The sequence below is a fragment of the Ixodes scapularis genome, unplaced genomic scaffold (genome assembly GCF_016920785.2).
Source record: "Ixodes scapularis isolate PalLabHiFi unplaced genomic scaffold, ASM1692078v2 PGA_scaffold2__306_contigs__length_199485367, whole genome shotgun sequence".
NCBI classification, from domain to species: Eukaryota; Metazoa; Arthropoda; class Arachnida; order Ixodida; family Ixodidae; genus Ixodes; species Ixodes scapularis.
Genome location: NW_024609857.1, coordinates 3,728,787 through 3,746,209, shown reverse-complemented (window position 1 = coordinate 3,746,209; position 17,423 = coordinate 3,728,787). Strand labels below are relative to the sequence as shown.

General features: G+C 50.0%; 1 protein-coding gene across 1 annotated transcript in view; it reads left to right on the top strand.

Moving 5' to 3' along the window:
* Positions 1-6,499: 6,499 nt before the first annotated feature.
* LOC8052077 (endothelial transcription factor GATA-2) overlaps positions 6,500-17,423 on the top strand; it is a 102,719-nt gene continuing 91,795 nt past the window's right edge. Inside the window, exon 1 of the mRNA XM_029974020.3 lies at positions 6,500-6,847. The gene's annotated coding sequence lies outside the window, so the exon portion shown is untranslated. The remainder of the gene's footprint in view (positions 6,848-17,423) is intronic.

The window sequence follows — 17,423 nt, the reverse complement described above, 5'->3', positions numbered from 1 at the left end:
ACCTGCCAGTCATTAAAGGGGTTAGGACGCGAAAATTAAACGGCTAGATTATTCTTACAATGAAATGCTCCTAGGTTATACTTACAGCATATCCAGCAAGTTTCACAATTTTTAGAAATAGGAGGTGGCTGGGGTGGGAGGAGGTTGGGGGGTGAGGCGGCTACGCAATGAAACCCAAGTGCGAGACGTGAGCAGGAAGTTTTTGCTCTTAGGTAGGCTGTAACTGTTCTCTTCAGTTATAAAATTGAAAGATGTTGCATTCGCATGCAACTTTCAAATCTACCCTTTCCCAGGAGCGCGTGACATTGAATATAATTCCCACCGGTGACGATGCATTTCGGCTACCGATGCCCTGCTCTCTGCATGCCGTCGTAGATGATTGAGGGCGGCGGTTGGCAGCACTAACGGCGCGCTGCATCGGTAACCTCGTCGTCGGACGCCAACCGTGTACCCTTAAGCTGTTCCTTCGTCTCGGAAAATAGCCGATACTCTGATGACCCGATGCCCGGGCTGCAAGGTCAATCAGACGAAACATCTCGAAAGTGCCGCTCTTCCAGCGCGGCGTTGGTCTCGAATGAACAGCCGCCCTTAATCATCTAAGGCGGCATGCGGAGAGGAGTCCACCAACAGCGGGAATCCATCGCCTCCGGTTGGGACTATATTTAAAGACGATGTGCTCCCGAGAAGAAAGCCATTCCAAACTTTTCTTTCGAATGTAACATCTTTCAATTCCATCGCCTAATACAAACGTGACAGCCTAGGAGACAAAACGTATTGATCGCCACTCATATAACGCTAAGCTGTAGGGACAGCCCGGCTTTCTGCATTCTTCGATAGAACAGGACCGCTGTGCAGCCTTTGTCGGTTTTGGAAATATCTCTTTGGACGAGGGTATACAAAGTTGGGCAAGTTGGTGATTCATAATGATTAAAAAGCGCGGCAGGGCAACGGACTTTTATTTCCGCTGCAGCTCGGTATATATTACCGGCAACAACACAAACGAGTTAGGAAGACATACAATACACATCGTAAAAGTCTTAAAAAACAACATAAAAGGCTAAAATTCCTGCATCACTCATCGGCACCCACCCGAAACTAGTCATGCTTGGTCAAGAAACTGCGATTCTTTTTCAGAGAACGATAAAGAGGGTGCGCTGACACATGACAGCCCTAATCTAGCAATTTTTCGAGCCTCGAGTATTTCCCTTGTGGTTTTGTTTCTGTTTTTGCATAGTACTGTACAATCTGTGAAAATCTGAATACAACCACAATCGCGGCAACGAGGTGTCCTGATATGACGGCATCAACGTTGTAACGGCGTTCTCTCAGTCTTTCATTTTGGCAGCGACCAGTCTAATGACGCCCGCACGATAATGGCACGAACCTCTTCTGTACACTCAACAAAGCAAGTTTTGTGCTTTTTCGTGCAGCCGGGTTTGCTTATGATGTTCGAGGTGGAATTTACCTTTTTACATAAACTAGCCAACTCCACAGGTGCTGAAGAAACAACGTTAACCCCCCGTGCAAGCCCACTCTTTTCAGGTAATGGGACACTTTATAGGTATGGTATGCCCACTGGTTTTTCTTTTTTCTTTCTCTGTACTTCCGTTCTCTCCCTATTTTTATTCTTTAACGTCTTGAGAGTGTTCTCTGCTACGGCTGATAGAAGGGAGACTGGATACCCCGCGGTCTTGAGTCTTGACACCTGAGTTTTAAAACTTTCGTTGATCTTGTGAGTGCACGACTTCTTTAGAGCGTTACCTAAGCAGAGATTGATTATCCCCCTTTTCACGAGCTTTGAGTGCGGCGACGCGAATGGCAGGATTGGCTTGTTCCCCCTTGGTTCATGAATCCAACAACTCTTTGGAGCCGACGTCATGCGGCAAAGCCCCAATAACGAAGAAACGCTAGCTCAATTTGAGGGAACGTTTGTCGTCTTTTTTCTCTTTCGAAGATGACGTCACTCATTGTTTTGCCATCACAAGTTAGTTCATGTCATTGAAAATAGTTAAGGAGAGATTAAAATAAATAAAAGGTGAAAGGTGGAGTTCTTAATACATTGACACGCAATCTTTTTTTTTTTTTTTTCAGATTTAGAGAAATTAGTTGCGTTCCTGTATTAATAACTCAACTACAGTAATGGCGAAGCATATTTTTTATGTATTCGTAAAATGCATTTAAACATGCTCATTCTGTTATAATTTGCACCATTTTATCCGAAGTAGCCGGTAAATAATGTGTATCTGTATATAAAACGTACGTGTTTAGTTGACGTGTTTCGTGGCTTTTTTATATATAAAAATATTTAATTATAATTGTAATTTTTGTAAACGTTGCAACCTTTCATAAAATAACCGAAAAAATATTTCTACTTGTCCGCTTCGGTGTGAAATTGACGTGCAAAGTACCGTACTGTGCAAAGTACCATGTCGAAACCTCGGCACTCTCCACGCCTCCAGCTTCGAAATTTTAAATCTCCGGAAACAAAATTAGCTGCGGCGTTCGAATATAGCTCCTCTCAAGAACGTGGCTTTCACGCGTATTTTTTACATACATTTATAAATAAATGAGTCGGACCATCATTGTGCAATCGGATGTGGAAACACCCTATGTTTAAAATATATATAGCGATACATGGTTACGATTTCGTAGAAACAGTGACATAAATCAAATTAGTCTAGTTTAAATAAAATAAAGGCAGTTTAAATAAAATAAATCTGATTCGCGTACCTTTCTGTCATTGAAATGGCGAACTCGCGCACTGTGACGGCATGCCCGCACGTCAGAGACGAGCAAGCGACGAGTCTGTTACGGCGGAAACGCTCTTCATGACGGCTTTTCTTTTTTTTTTTTTTTTTTATAAAGAAGTTCGTTGAACATCCGCGATATTTCGACTCTGTGTCTAGACAGTGCGGATCAATAGCCAGACTCGCCGACTACGCCTACAATTCCTACTTTCAGTCACCTATAAAACGTCTCCGAGTCTTTTACGTACTATTTAAGAAGGGCGCAAGCACACGCACGCATACACGCACAGGCACATTCTCTAACAGTTATTTTTGTAATGTACACGTTGGCAGTCCTGCACCGCCAGGGTGCCAACACGTCAAACTTCCTAAGTGTCGTTGTAAAGGCATACTCTAATCGTTCTACAATATATTGTTTCCTCAAATGTATAGTTTGCGGCACTCGGAGGAGCGAGTGGGACACAACGTAGGCGGGTAACACAATAAGAGGAGCGCCACGCTCTCCGAGCACTCGATCGGACCGAACCCGCAGCGAGGACGAAAGCTCCAGTTAGGGTGCCTCAAATGTCCTTCTGTTTAGGGTGATGCCACCCTTTGAAGTACCCGATGCCGACAGCACGCGCTCACGGGGAAAATACAAAGAAATCGACGAAAACAAAATGTCGCCATGGCGCAGTCAATACTACAAACGCGTGCAGGGACACGCTCTTTCACGCGCTTCTAAACAAAACAGAATAATAAAAGTGTGGGACAAAATGGCCAGGTGTCTCCACCCTAAGCAAAGCGCACATGAAGGAACCCTAGCTCCAGTATTCCGCCAAGGAATGATAGAGAAGACTTATGGGCGCCCGGGAGAAAAGGGGCTTCACTCGCAAGCGCGTGGCCGATGGAGGTGGGGATTTTAGTGCTTCCAAGGAGAGCACCGTATATACTGCTCAATGACATCACTCGGAAATTCATGTGTGCAGCCAAGGGGATCGAACCCAATTTAAAGAAATCTCACGAATCAGATTCGCAAGCTCCAACGCGGTCACTTGTCAAAAAACGCCTGGCTAGATTGAAGCATTCATTTCGGTCAAATACTCGAGTAGAAACCTACCTCAATCGACAGTTGCACATAAACGCCAAAGCGCGTCTTTAGTTCGGTACAAAGTTAAACCATTTTAGCTTTAAAAAAAAAAAAGTACTTGCGAGCATTTGGAGCTTATCTTTGCAAAAACAAAACAGGGATAGAGAGCGAAGCTAGTAATATTTTCTTCAATCCTTTTGTTTTTATTAAATGCAACGTCCCAAGTATTGCGATCGCGTCTCACGTCGATCACTGCGATTGGGGTGGTCTTGTTGCTGAGCAATTTGTCGTTCTTATCAGCAACAAGTAGGAATGACCACCAGCCGTCACGAATAGACGATGACAGTGAGACATTGAGGAAAATGGACTACATTTTCCACTTTCCCAAGTAGACAAACCACAGGTAGGACACTCACGAGCTCTCGGCAGCGAAAGAGGCGAACGATCACGAAGCACGCCTCGCCTCTCATGCCGCGACAAACGCGTAAGAAAAGCACGGCTACCGAGCTTCCTCGCGGCGCCACCAGATGGCGCCACGGGTCGAGGGAGTGCGTGGGGCCGATGGCTGCCCCTTTTGTGACGGCCGCGGCGGTGTGGGAGCAAAAGAGGCGAGAGACATCGAGGAAAGCGACCACTCGAGGGAGAGGGGAGAAGGCTCCGTTGCGACACTGTGTTGGTTCACCTGGCCCACTCTCTAGGAAGTTCCAGCGCCGGTAATAATAGCAGCATGCGGACAGGAAGTATTGGATAATCCGCTCGAGGAAAATCGACGTCCTGCATGCGATAGTCGGGACTTTTTTCGTCCTGCGAGGCAACGCTCGCCACAAGCGAATTACGCGCTTGTTCCGCGACATGCTTATCGACTTTCCACCGACGGACTTCCACTGGGAGAGTTCGGCCCGCTTCCTTTCCATTCATTCCGAGCAGAGCGCTGCCTCCGCCGAATAAAAATAAATAAATAAATAACAACAACACGATTTCGATCTTTGTGGTATCTGTTGCTCGGAATACGAACAGGAATGATCGCTTACTTCGAGACAGTTCGCGTGGGGCTTTCTGCGGTACTTGGCGAGGGATCGACCGCAGCTAGCAGAACTAACATGTTTACCGTTTTTCGGGAAACAAATCCTAACTTACAGGATATCCGAGTCGCTTCAAAACAGAAAGGCGAAAAGGCGAGAGCTCTCGAAAGAGCGGCGGAGGCCTTATAGTGATGCCCTGCAGCTCCTGTTTGGCGCTGAACACACGTAGGCTGTGGCACCGAGTGGACAGTTTGTTTTGTTTCCTGCCATCAAAACACTCAGAGGTGCGCAGAGTGGACGTCGGGTGACCCAGAGAGCCCAAGTGCTTCCTGGGCACTTTGGAAGATTTCATTATCAAACATAGACACGCGAGGCTTCCCCTCTTCACTCAATAGAAGTCATGCACCTGGGGCGAGTCGGGGACCCACTATTGATGACGTCATGCGCAGGACTTGTCTTCTAGGTGGAAAAGCTCCATTTCACTAGGCGGGGCGATTCTCGGGAATATCGAATGGCACTTTTCAGCGCCGAGGCACAAAAGATGCGCAAGCGTAGCCGTCGCACGTACGTTAGCGTACAGCACTTCTCTGTGTCCGGGGAAGCTGCTTTGGTGCGAGTTATCGTTCTTCTCCTCAGACTTTCTATCGAGTATGACAATGAGGCCGGACTCTGCTCACGATTAACTCTCTGCGGTCCGGAGGCTCAGTGTCGGGGGGATAGGAGGTCGGATGGCTGGACGCTGTTCGAATGTTTCAGGGGACCCTGACTGCTGTTTTTCTTCCTATGGCAAAGGCACCGTCACGAGAATTTAACTCTGAAGAAAGGGCCGTTTTGCACGAGCGCTCGGGATGGAGAGACCCTTTGGAAAACTGCGCCCTCGCCTCGGACGTTCGTCAGTGCCGAAGAGGACTCACGAGACAGAGTTACGAGAGCTTTTGGGAGACGTCCTTTTCCCTCGCCCACAATTTGAGAGGGGCACTTTGATCAGGGCCCGCGTGGCAGCGCTCGGTCGAGAGCCGGACGAGGCTTCCGACGTCCCGCTGGTTCGAGAACACGGGGGAAGAAGACCGCCCCGAGTTGGCTTTTCCTCGGCGCACTGCTGCGCTGCGGAGAAGCATCCCGTTTCGGGGCTGCGTCTTGGGGGGAGGCTGCGGAGCGCGCCATCTTTGTCAGCGAATGTTGTGACTGCTCCGTCGACGGCATTCTGTGGGGCGCGAATGCCGCGAGTGCCCCCTCCGAAGATGGCTGACAGGCAGCAGCGGCCCACAAAGGGCCCCGTCCATTTGTCTGACAGCCGCGAGCCCAATTCATTTGGCGGCCGGCTCTCGAGCGCCATCAAAAAGGCTTCCCTCGCACTCGAGGAACAGAACGAGTCGTCTCTTCCTCCGGCATCCGTCAATCAAACCCTCGCCCTCCCGCTTTTGTTAAAGGCCCGCGGCCAATGGGAACACCTGGACGTCAACGGGTTTCCGAGTGGTCGGAAGCTCGCAGCCAAGGGACGAATCCGCGCTCGACGCACGCTTCGTTTTGCACGCTGTTTTCTTTCGCCGCTGGCGGGCTGCGAGCGGCACGGGGGCGGGCAGCACCCGGCGGCCCGCCCCGTTCCGTGACGTGCTCGCTCGGAAGGCCGGACTTGGAGGGTCGGCGGCGGGCGCAGCCTCAGTGCGGGCGCCGACGCTGTGAGACGAGGAGGCCTGCATGCGGCCCGTGCGAGTGCTCTTCGGAGGTTTGTCCTGGCGTCGTGCCCGTGGTGACCCGTTGCCCGAGTGTCCGTGCCGTCCCGTCCGAACCGAGCGTCCCTCCGTGCTCTTCGAAGGCTCGTCCGTGGTGCGGTGTTGGGTTTGGTGCGTGAGGGCGTGCCAGTCCGATTCGCGAGCACGGCGTGTTCCGTGGGCGGCGGCGGGAGCGCGCCGTCGTCGCTCGCTCGCAGCAACCTGCCCGCATGGCTGGCGCCCCCGCACGAACGTTTCTGCTATGAGGATAACCTCGGCTGCGCCCTCAAGCACCAGGTACGAACCCTTGCTCCCTTGGAACCCGTCTCTTGCCTACGCCGGCGAGCGCCCGAGAGACCGCGCTTGCCTCTCGGGCGGGAAACGCACGACACGCAATCTTCCGAAACAGTCCGAAGCACTACGCGTAATGGTGGATCCGGCCGAGGTACCCAATGGCATTTTGGACGCCGTTCTTTCTGGCTCTTGGCGGTCTAATGCGGTGCCGATGACACCATCGAGCTCCCTAGTGCGGATTCGGGCCGCAGATCTTTGGTGGAACCCTTACGGCCCCCAGCATGCACAGAGCGCGACATGTTTAGCCGAACGCGAGATCCTCGGCCTCTCTCCGAACGAAAGGTTGCCGTCAGAACTGCTTGTGCGGCGAGGATCGCGGCGCACCCACCTGGACAGGTGTAGCTCGGTCGATCCTCTAGTGGAAAAACACCATATTCGCTCTAACCGTGTCGCCCACTGTAACTTCGCTCCGCGAACCGGTGAAAGAGGGCCCTTGGTCTTACCTGTCACACTCATAGAGCACGACGGAAAGCGCCCTCAGCGACCATGCGCTTATTTAGCGTGCGTTGCGCTTTGTATTGTACGGTTGCATCGTCACATCCTGCTGTCAGCGATAGGAAACCGGTTCGACGTTAGAGTTTGGTCTGATCTACCGAAGGAAGCGCGTTTGTAACAAAATCTAATTGCCGTTGAAGACGGGAACGACGCTGATTGCATTCGCATTTGGCTTTCCCTGCGTTTGAGCAAAACGTCCGTCACCCTTCGCTCGGGGGAGACGAGACGCACGCAGTATAAGCAATTGCTTATATTTAATATACGGCCGTCACCCAACGCGCTTTCTGACGCCCTCGGACATGGAGCTCGCTCCGGCAAAAACTTGACGAGTCTCCTTCGTGCCTCGCGGCCGATGTTCTCCTGTCACTCGACACGAAGCACCCAAAACATAAAATTGTTCGACGTGGAAGGACGAAGAGCGGCGTTCGAAGCTCTTTGCACGAGCACAGCTTTCCCGCATACGCGACGCCGTGGCTTTGGCTCGGCTCGGGACGTGCCGTGTGCGAGGAGGCCCTCGGTTGCCGGCCGTCTGCGTTCTATTCGAACAGCCAATGGCGTCTGTACACCCCAGAACTATATCTTACTTTTTTTTCCCACGTCCCACCTGGAAACTCTCGAGCAGGGTTTGACGCAACTCGATAAGAGAGCGATTTGCCGTTCTATCTTTAGATATTGATACGCGGTAAAAAAATTACACCCGCGCTACTTTATTGCGAGAAAGTGAGAGAGGCGGGAAAATACGTAAAAGCACGAGCTAAGAAAAACATCGTCAGCGAGCAACGTACATTGCACTTTGCGATGCTACCGAGGTCGCATGTTTGCGCCGTATTCCAAGCACGTATGCGACGAGAAAATCCCGTTCCAAAGGAAAACACTAGGGCGTGTCGGTATTTTTCACTCGCTCGAGTTGTTGACAAGGAAAAGGACCAAAGAACGTCGGGCGTATAGTTCGGACCGCCCTTTTCACCTGGCCAGGTAGGATATTATTATCTCTCTTCAAATGGTTTCAAGTCCCAAGACATAACTTGTTTTTCTTTGACGGTGTTACGAGAATAAATTGACTTGAACCCGAACATCAATTTGTTCTACCTTCTCCAGCTTGGGAAGTTCTCCGAAATCGCGTACAGTCTCGTCTTAGAACTTCCCGCAGCGTGTACGGACTCATGCCCGAGACTCGTTCTATTGAGATGAGAGCCAGCGGTAATCCTTGCGGGGTCCCGCTCCCCTCTGCGACGAGACGAATCGTTGCGCATAAAGAAAGGTCACTAAGATTAGTTTAGAAGCCTCGGCGCAAAAGAAACATCCTGCAATATACTGTTCAGAAGCATCGGTTTGCGATACGTGGTACTTGCAGCCTTGTCATTTTGTGCAAAGACTTTGGATTCACTTTGGGTGTTACTAAACTTGCTCTCATCTTCACGCGGACGAACCGCATACGAGTGCGAGCCGGTAGAACTTTGATCGGCCCTCCGCTGGTTGGTCCGTATTAAGGGGACCAAATGCATTACCGGACTGAATTGTGCTGCGCGCGCGCAGAGAGTTAAGGAGGCCGAAAGCTTATCGAGCTTGGCTCCCACGGCAAGGACCCAGGTTCGATGCCTGGGAGCGGACGAATCTTTTCCTTATGACTCTAAATGTCGCATTCTGGTGTATTCGAGAATTATGTCGCTTATTCTCGAGGTCCGAATGTTCTACGCGTCGAACCTTTTACGCCGATGGTTCCAGAAACCCAGGCGTGTACGGAGCTCCGCGTGGTAAAGCAGGATCAGTCTTTCGCCTGCGTTCGATCCTGCCATGAAGCAGGGAACGCGAGAGCGAAGAAAACGGGCGCCGCGCGATAATCCTCGTAGCAACAGCCCAGGACGCTTTGACTTGGAGCCTAGGCCAAGTCGTTACGTCACCGCGTCCGCGCAAGTTGCTATGCAAACTGGCGCGCGGTGGCAGTTTTTGTCGCTCATGTCGCTTTATGCGCCGTCATCGACGCCTGTTATTCGCCACTCATTCCTACTTTGTTTTGGCACAAGTTTGCCACATTAAACGTTTAGTTTCTATAGTTATTCGCCGACTCATCATTTGTCATTCGTGACAATAGCAACATTGGTTTTTGCTGACGGTCCTTTCGAGGAGAGACTTCTTGACTTGACCCGGGCAAAAAAATTAAACGGTCGTTGCAAAGTTCTTTTTATGGTACGTCTCCTTCGAATGACACGTCGATTATAGAATCAGGTGTGTTCGATGGAGATTCTTTTGTAGCCAGTCCAAAATCAGCGTAGCTTGTAATGATGCGAAATAATGACGACCCACTGCGTTCATCGGGAGCGATCAGATGCTTGTTTGAATAACGCAATTCCTCATTCCATTTCGAGCTGGCGTCGCCAACGAAGTGGTGCGTTCGTCCTTTCGGCTGTCCCTCTGCGATGAAAATTTGACAGCCGAAGGCACTCTGCAGTTCCAACAGCGTGTACGAGGTGGCGGCGACGAAAACCAGTTTTAGGAAATAAAACTCGCTACAAGCTGACGAGAGCGCGACCGCACGAACGACAGTTTCTCCGGTTTTATCTTTCGCTCAAGAATGATTGACTTTCATAAAAAGTGATATTATAGCGCGATATAATGTACGGAGCGCACACTCTGAGGAGTAGATCTGAAGATACAACGGGGGGAAGCCCCGGTGTCATTTTCGCACCAATTCTGTCGTGCAATGCGCGTAATTCTATTATATTGGATTGTCAAGATGCCTCAGCTTCATTAATTTTATTAATTTGCTTAAATCTGCGGTCCTATTCCTAATAGAAAACACAGTCCGCGGCCTCAGGTTTATACCCCAACTGTCTGCAGACGTGTTGGAAGCAAATATAATATGCTTCGAATGTCCGCTGATCCTTCTCTCACCACTTTCGCAGGCGTGTCTTTTCTACGGTGTATGAGCGTGAGTGGGGCTTTAAGCCCGCCAAATGAGGCTAATACCGCGACAGCCGAAATCGGGGAAACGCGGAAAGCGGTTCCAGCAGTGTCATATACACAATGGAGGCGTGCGTCTACGGTGTCCATCGGACTGCGAACAAAGCAGCCGCGGCCACTGCAAAGCGGGAAGGCGCTCCGACCGCCCTCTCCGCTTCGGGACACGATTCGTGGGCGCAGCCGGCTTTTGTCGGGCGCAATGTTCGGCAGAGACGGGCTGCCGTCCAGTTCGTGATCTCTGGGCGCCGCCGCCTCATGTCCGCAGCTCTGTTTACGGCCGAAGAAACAAGCGCATTTCGTGACGCATCCCAAGGAAGTTCCTTGGCCGTCTTCGCGCTTCCAACCTGTCCTTCTGCTCAGTATTCTCTTAATCTCGCGCCTGAGTTCTTTGAGGCTCGGTAAACGAGACCGACGAAGCAAAATCAGCCTTTCGCTGGCCAACCTTCCGCCGTACTTGATGATCGCAAACGCCTTCTTGTGGGCAGTTCGGGACTGCCGAGCGTCAAACGAACGCAGTTGCTGATGCTGAGTATTTGACGCGTCGGCCAGCATCGCTCGTCGTCCCGGTGGTGCGAAGCCTCGAGCCCTCGGCCATACCGTCCTCTTGTTCGCGCTGGATCAGCAGCCCCCGTCCGCACGATTTCTGTTCTTCGAAGGGTCGCGCCTGCGTTGAGTTCGACCGAGTGCGAGGGTTGCTACGGCAACAGCTGCGTCGGTTCCAAAGAAACCGATTTTTACCACGTTTTGTTGGAGTCGACGCAGCTGTTGCCATAGCAACCCTCGCACTCGACGCAAGTGCGTAAATCGCCCTTTAGCTTGTTTCTGACCGTGACAGAGCGATAGTAGGGTTTGCTATGTATGCTTCCGCTAGTGATTCCAGAGGGCACATAGGAGCCTGGCGCAATCTGAGAAAGAGCGTGCTGTTCGCTTTCCATGTTCACGCTGCGGTTGAGGAGGCAAGCTTCGTCCGGGGCTGAAAGGCCTGAATGGAATGGCGCGAGAAAATGCGATCTGAAGCTGCGCTTTCGTCCTAACTTTAGCGTGACTTGACTGAGCTGCTCAGGGCGGCGGCCGTTTCAGCCAGGTGGTAACCACAGAAGTTACTATTGGGATACTTGGGAAGAGATATGACTTGCTTTTGAATTACCTCACATACAGAAATCAAGTCGTACGATTAGGCTCTAAACACAGCGAAGCCTTTGAAGTTCAACTACCTCAAGGTCTCGGACCACTGCTCTTCAATTTATACGTAATGTATACATTGTTTCAATTTGCAGATGAAACGGTAACTGCATATGCACAGAACAATACTGAATTAGCCGTAACTGCTATACAGGAAGACATTTACAAAATTTTGCGTTGCTACTGAAATAATGAAATAATTATAAACGTTCCGATAACGCAAATAATACGCTTTATAGATCAGAAAAGAGAAGAAAAAATAACTCGCTGAACTACCGGGTAAATGCCCGAAGCAAATTCCAACAACAGCCAATGTGCGACATTAGAATGCGTAGATAGCGTCAAATACCTACAGGAATGCAAATTAACAACCATCTGAGATATAATATTCATATCGAGTAAATTCGTAAGAAACTAAGAATAGTATTGGAAACTATGTATCACGTTCAAGACCTTAATTATTCTATATTCAGTAGTTAGAATGATCTATGTATGACTCAATAGGAAGGATCAACGATACAATATGGTATGACAGTTTATGGACACTACACCAAAAAAAGCCCGTGCGTCTACTTTCCCGCTCAACACTCGGAGAGCCAATCAGCGCAGCTTACGAAGGCAGCTCAGCGAATCACGATACCGAAACATATGTTTAGACCGAAAAACGCAGTCTGAGTTGTGACATTAAGCAATGCAAAACGTCACGCTTGCATTGCTTAATGTCACAACTGAGACTGCGTTTTTTGGTCTACACACATGTTTCGGTATCGTTATTCGCTGAGCTTCCTCCGTAAAATGTGGTGATTGGCTCTCCGAGTGTTGTGCGGGAAAGTAGACGCACGGGCTATTTAGAGAGTGTATGCCCGATATCTATAACAGCAAAAATTAGAATCCGTTCGGAAAAGCAATATAAGAAATATTCGCTACAAGTATGGACAGAGTGGTATTGCAGAATATAGCGACAAAGAACTTGGAATGCTTCTGTTTAGAAATCAAACAAAACATGGCATAATTTTACGCAATGTTTTAAAACGACCATAAAACTGAAATTATCGAGGCAAGAGGGATAAGACCAAATACAAAGTATAGGGCCCTCTATAAACCCAAAGTAGGAGGAGGCGACAAAAATATACTACGTGCCAAAGATATTCAGTAGGTTACCCGAAGAGATTATTCAAAGGAAATCTCCTAAAAGCCTCGAAATGTTCACGAAAATATTTATAATAAAAAAGGAGGAAAAAAACTGCAGAGAAAAAATTTTTTAAAGGAAACTTTTCTAAACTGTATCGCTTAGTGGATGAAAGCCAGTATCGATTCAAGCCGATATGGTTCCAACAAAACCTCAGTATGCTCAGGTGGAGGCAACTCTCGTTTCCAGGCTTTGAAAGTATATGTAAAACATACTACCATTGTGCGTTTTCCTTCTCCTTACTTGTCTCCCTGGATCGCTACTACCGTGTCACGCACAAGCCTCCTTGCTTATGTAAGAATTAAATGGTAAAACTTACAAAAACGCAACAAAAATGTATTGCCAAAAAAAAAAAGAAACGAAAGGAAGAAAACAATTTCTGCTTTCATTGACGCGGTCGTTACCGTTTACCCTATGTATTGTGCTTTTTCTGCAGAGTATTGGTCAGTCAATCCTTGTGATGTAGGCAAGGACGTGAACGAGGCCGCTGAAACTCTCGACCGAAAAGAAATAAAAGCCGCGGGGTGACACTTAGCCCGATGTTTTCACACGGCACGCCCTACTGAGAACAGCCATCGCACATTTAAGGCCCCTGCGCACAGTTGCGTTGATGAGCGTTTGACTGTGTTGCGTCGAGAAACGAAAGCGAGTCACCGGCACATCTGCGCTTCGTACGAAGCATGGAATCCAATTCAAGGAACAGCTTGGCACGCGATTTAAAAGCAGGGATGTCAAGGTTACTCGCAGCCGCAACGCAGTCAAACGCACTCTAACCGCTCATTCACACTGGAAGCGGATCCGCGTTCGCAAAGCGGTTGCGAACGCGGTGGTATTAGCCCCGTGCGCGACCGAAAGCGTCGCTGTGGTCGGCCTTCCACGATTGGCCGAACGCTGACTATGACGTAGGAAAGGGGATTTATCATCGACGGAAATAAGAGGAATGAAAGAACTTTAATTTTGACGGTGTTGGCAGTGTTGCTTTAAGAGCTCAATGATTTCAAGCTTCCACCATGCTATTTAAAAACACCATCGAACTTGTTGTTTGCAAGGTAATGACGTCACAAAGGGGAACCATAGGAGGGCGTCACCAAAACATCTCGCCGCTATATTAAGATCCAGTACAATTGCGCGCGCACTTGATGTCATCGAGTGCGCGTGAAATCGTAATGGATCTTTATACAACCGCGTTCGCGACCGCTTTGCGAACGCGGATCCGCTTCCAGTGTGAATGAGCGGTTAAGCCTAGGTGGTTCAGACAGTTGCGTTTGACCGCGTTTGACTGCTTTGCGGCTACGAGAAACCAGGAGATCCCCGCTGCTTATATCGCGTGCCAAGATGATTCCTTGAATTGGATTCCACGCTTCATACGAAACAGAGATGTGCCGGTGACTCGCTTTCGGTTCTCGACGCAACGCAGTCAAACGCACTCAAACGCAAGTGTCTGAACCGGTCTAAACGCTCTCAAACGCAACTGTGCGTAGGGGCTTGCGGGGGTTATCCTGTTTATTCATCATACAAAATACAGTCTGCATGCAGATTGGAACGCGAGTCACCGCGAGATTCGTGCTTCAAATGCCGCATGGCAATGAGTTCAAGGAAAACACTTGGCACGCGGCATTCGAACCACGGATATTGCGTTGACTTATGTTTGCTAATTGTATTTTGTGCGATGTATGAGCAATAATCCCGGCTTATGATCGAAGCGTTCTTCTTTAGGCCTCTTTCAATTAAAGAGCTCTTTGCGTATAATCTCGCAGTGATCGCCTCTGTAACTGCTCTAGTGGACAACAGGATGCCACGTATTTTTAATGTGCATTTATTTTCCCGGCTGGACGTGAATTTCACCGATCCACACATCCTCCGTGTCCAAGGCGAGTCGCCTCTGTGAGTCATGCATGAAAAAAAAAAAGAGTCACTGCAGTATTGGCTCAGTTAAGTTTCTGCAAGATACACAGGTCCTTGCGTTAGCTCAGTGTAATCGGCGAATAGCGCTGATCAAAACTGTCTTCGTATATCACGTTTCATAAACTTTATTTCGGGAAACTAAAAGGCAATTAGGTTTGAAGCGCTAAAACAGCTAATTTTGTAGGCAGAAAAACCATGGACGTCTGTCGCTCTTGTGGCACCCGAATGATAATCAGCCAGGCGGCGTTCATTGCTGTAAGGTGCCTGTTTTAACAATGCGTGGGAACCGAATGCAAAGCTCACGATGTGTTGCAGACATCTCCGTCCCTTGAACCATGTCGCGCCAGCGGGCGCATCGCCATTAGAGACATTCGAACGCCATTTTTGAGGGTCGCCGTTCAACTTATACGGGAGATGGAAAGCCCACGAACGACGGGCTGGCAAACTGCCCGAGCGTTGGCAGACGACGTTGGTCAGCTCGCCGGAGGAACAAATAGCCCTTGGCGATCGATTTCACAGGAGACGCTTTTGGCGAAGCACAGAACAAAGTATCTTGCGTTTGAATACCTTCGTATCGACAACACGACGGACACCGTGCAAAACAGTTTTGATGCAAAGCCGATGGCGGCGCTTTACCCCATTCTATCTCAGATGGGTCATTGGTGAACACCAACGCTTCCTTCATTACATTGATGGTCCGGATGTGCACTTACCGTTTTAATTACAGCGTTTCACTCGTGGTAGAAAATGCGTTTGTAAAGAGTCGTTCGTTCGTGCTTAAAACGATGGATGGTCCTCAGGTTTGCGTCCGTTTGTGGAGTGGGGGCTGCCGTCGACGCAAGACGTGGTTTCCGCAGGCTGACGAACGACGGCGCGTTTATTGACGCCATAAAACAAACAGCGACTGGCACTGACGGCGTTGTTCCGCGCTGATCGATCATAATCCCAACGCCTCGCTTTGTAATCAGTGATGGCGATCGAGACAATCGGGAGATGGACGAGGCGATCCGGAACGGGGCTCGCTTCCCGGGACGGGATCGCCAACAGTCGTACGCTGTTTGCGCAGAGGCGTGGCCGTTCCTGAAGCGCTCGGCGTCAGCGACAGCCAGGCCTCGCGAGGGAAGCCGCGGGGCCATCCTTTGGACGTTCTACGCAAAGCCAGAAAGGCGAGGACGCGCGGTCGCCGATCCATGGAGAGAGGTCCGCGATCGGCGCCTCTTTCCCCCAGCTGGCAGGGATCCCGGTGGCGAATTCCGGAGCCGGCGCGTCTAATGATTGGCCTGCGTGTATGCGAGGCAGCTTTTCTTTTTCCCGCGAGACAACGATCGGGCGGGTCCATTAATCTCGCCGAAAACGATTAGCTCTTCATCGTCGGCTCACGATGACGGCGCGCTCTTCCAGCCGCCTCGGACCCGCAGAAAGGCCTGCCGCTTGATCGGCGCCTCGCTCCTGGCCCCACTCCGCCGGGCGAGCCAAGTCCTCTCTGTTCCGGCGATAAAAAACGACTCGTAAACGCCCCGACCGCGCTTATCGTTACAACGCAGAAATCCCCGAGTGTGTTTTGCTGCCGACAATCGGTGTCATGAGGGCGGTGCAGAACGGCGTCCGAGTCAGATTGACTGGAGGCAGCGTATTTTGCGACCGAAAGAGCGCCCCAAACCAGACGGACAAGATGGACTATGCGGGGAAACATTGAGAGAGAGAGAGGAGGCGACGAGGGCGCGACGGGATATTACAACACCGATCTCTGGTTGAAATGATTAGTGGGTGTTGATAATCTTTGTGAAAATATTTTCTGGAATGCGCTTCTCTGCTCCTCGAATACGGCCACCGGAAGTTCCCAGTCGGCCACCTTGGGCACGTGTAAATCTGCCGGGCAAAGCGTTGCACAGACTGGGCGGCTGCGTGCTGAAAGGCGCGTTTTCTGCCCATCCGCCGTCATTCGCCGAACACATTTTACCTTCTCGCCGAATGTCTTCGTCATTCGCCGAAGACATTTTTTCTCCTACCTGTGCACATATACACGTAGATATATATTTGCTTTCTTTCTTTAACGAAAACCCAGCATTACTGGAAGTTGGCACTATTCGTCTAACGCAAGTCTCGTGGTCAGGCAGAGTGATCAAATGACATGCCGTGGCCCGTCGAAGTGCCGCGTCTTTGTGTCTTCGCGTACTTGGATTCCGATCAAGAATCAACATCGTACGTTGAACCTCTGGGAAAGCTTTGAGGCTGTGTCGCGGTGTCCTGGTTGCAGCTGGTACACTGCAAACAGTTACCAAAGCGGACTGCAGCGACTCTGTGCTAGCCCGTCGACTCCAGCGCCGCGCTTGTTGTCTACACGAGCAGCCTCATAAGTTCCCATCGTCGAGTCGCGCCGGTCCAAACACAACTCGGTATTCTATAGTACACTGTATTTGAACCCCAATGAGTATAGTACACATACTATTAACTCCGAAATACTTGTTGTTGCCTTTAGAGCATATCTTTGCTCTTCTTTGTTCCCAAATATTGGTTTGACAAATATAGACCGTTTAGAAAGGTCTTAAAGGACAGGAATCTCGGAAGCCTCGGACATAAATGTCAGTCAAAATTCCCGTGTCACCGGGTATAACACTAATGATATGAAGTGTGCATCTTATTGGCTAAGCTGACCCAAGTGATACCATTGATTGGTGTTTCGTATGCGTGGCGGGGAAACAGACATTCAGGCACCTCTGCCTTTGGAGCGCTTTCGCCGAGCGGCAAGCAGCGTGGGAGATCCGCCGTCTCCGCATGCAGCAGCAC